Source organism: Halichoeres trimaculatus, unplaced genomic scaffold (assembly GCF_033239565.1).
Source record: "Halichoeres trimaculatus isolate MK-OKI-2021-1 unplaced genomic scaffold, fHalTri1.1 fHalTri1_scaffold_5, whole genome shotgun sequence".
Lineage (NCBI taxonomy): Eukaryota > Metazoa > Chordata > Actinopteri > Labriformes > Labridae > Halichoeres > Halichoeres trimaculatus.
In genome coordinates this window covers 6874647-6876873 of record NW_027437183.1, presented here as the reverse complement: position 1 = coordinate 6876873, position 2227 = coordinate 6874647, and positions in this window count along the sequence as shown.

The following is a 2227-nucleotide window of genomic DNA, read 5'->3' as shown; positions in this document are numbered from 1 at the left end:
TTGTTGGAGACTAATTGAAATAACCTGGTCGGCCTTGACGTGGAAAGCTTTGAAGTTTTTTTTCTGCATCATCTGAATGCTGTTTTCTATCACGCTGTTGTGCAATGTTCTATTTTTTACAGGCTCCTGCAGACACTCTGCTGTTGTTGCTGCTCTGCTGAGCTGAGGGGGAAGTTGGGACTTAGCACAAAGAAGTCTGAATTACCTGAAAGCAGCAACTTTTTGTGTTGAAAATATATTCCAAAGAGAAATCACAGATTTCTTTTAGCTGATTTAGGCTATGAAATAAAAGCTGTGTTTCTACTAAGAAGACCAGTTTGGTTCGTCTCGGTACGGCGTGCATTTTGTGGCATTTCCACTGACTTATCCCGGAACGGATCACCAAATAACCGAGACAAGCCGTCCCACTTTTTGGGACCCTTTCGTATGGGTGCCAGACCGAACTGATCCACTCTTGGAAGGTTGAGCTACAACACTACAGACCGTTGATTGGTCAAAAGAATCGTCACTTGCCTCGACAGCGGCTGTATTTCTCTTGGCAGCACACAGACTTCTCTGAAACAAAGCTTGATTGCACTTTGTATCAAAGAGCTACATGCCAATCACAGAGAGGACAAAATGCTGCATGTCTTCCATCTTTGCTCTTTGTTTACTGTGTCGTGTTTTTCTTCTTCAGTGGATTTATTTGGGGGGTACACTGTGTCGCGCTGCTACGGCGTCACACCATTGTTTAACAGCTGCAGCTTTCAGCATCAGACTTACAAGCCGCCTAAACTGTACCAAACCAGACTGCTTGGTGGAAACACGGCAATAGAGTTGTAGTCTTGTGATATCATCCATTTGTTTCTGATACACAGTTTAAACCCCATTATTAGCAGGGGCCATATTGGAAATGGAGGTATAGAGGCGGGCCTTGGAGTATGACCACCTGTCAGTCAAGTAATCTATGCCCTTTCATCCGAAAACACTAAAACACAGTTAAAAAAAAAATCGGCATTTATGCGGAAATACTGAGGGACTGAAAATGCCTAGCCTGTAGTTGGCGCTATAACTGTCTTGTCCATAAGTGGCTTTAGGTAGATCTCCACCGAAGAAGAGTTGGGCCGATCATCTGGTGTACTGGTGAATGTTAAGAGCAGAAGTGAAGCACGTAGCAATTTTTACAGCAAGACAGTCAGCGGTTTCAGCAGCACAACATGGGAGTCAGCAACCATCGTATCAACGATACTGTTGTCCTGTTGTATGAGCTTGCATGAAGTGAAGCGTGACGTCAGTATTTCCACTGAAAACGCCAGCTTACTGTTTACACGGCAACCAATTGCGGCAGCGTTTCAGAAAAATTCCATTCTGGAGGCCGTTTTGAAAAGTTTGCGCTTTAGGTCGACTGAAACGTCGTTTTTGTGTAAACACGAGGCTGAAACGCAACAATACTTTTGCGTTTCGCCCTAAAACCATTGTTGTGTAACAGCCCCTAAATGGGCAATACTTTTAGGTACATACTTTTGTTTGTTGTTGTGTTTGGTAATGCTGTAAAAATATTTTCTGGCTTAGCATTTTTGTGGTTTGTGGTCTTTCTACAGCCAGCCTCCAGTGGAATCTCAAGAAACTGCGTTTTTTTTTTTTGGCATTTTAACAAAGAGGTTGCTGCTTGGCTGGATCCAAAAGCTGAGGAATGAACTTTGCTTCCCAAGGTAAAATGCTGTTATTAAAAGCATTTTTCTACACGTTTAATAAAATGGTCCTCATTTCTGCATTTGCAATCTCACTGTAAAAGGGTTATTATTTTTATTTTTAAACACTCTGGTTTGATGAAATGCACGTTAAAGGGTGTGTGGTTGGTTTTCAGTATTGTTTGCTGGTAAATTCAAATCCTGCCTCAGCTCCGGCTCTCCATCTTATCCCAGTGTCCATACAGGAAGCTGAAGCAATGAACCCTCATGGACTTTCAAGATATTGACTGTAAGTATTTTATGTTTTAAATATCTTTATTTAATTATTACAATGAAAATAGAACAAAAACAATAATGTACAGTATAAGTAAAGGCCAAAAGTCCTGTGGCAGAATATGTTGGCAGTCTGGTTTAACAAAAAAAGAAAAGTTTGGGTCAGAGTTGCTCATTTCTCAATTGTTACACACTCTATGGAGGTGAATTTTAATACAACTCTTTTGGAAGTTATTAAATTGATGAATTTTGCCTAAATGAGGGCACAGCAAGAGGCTAAAGCA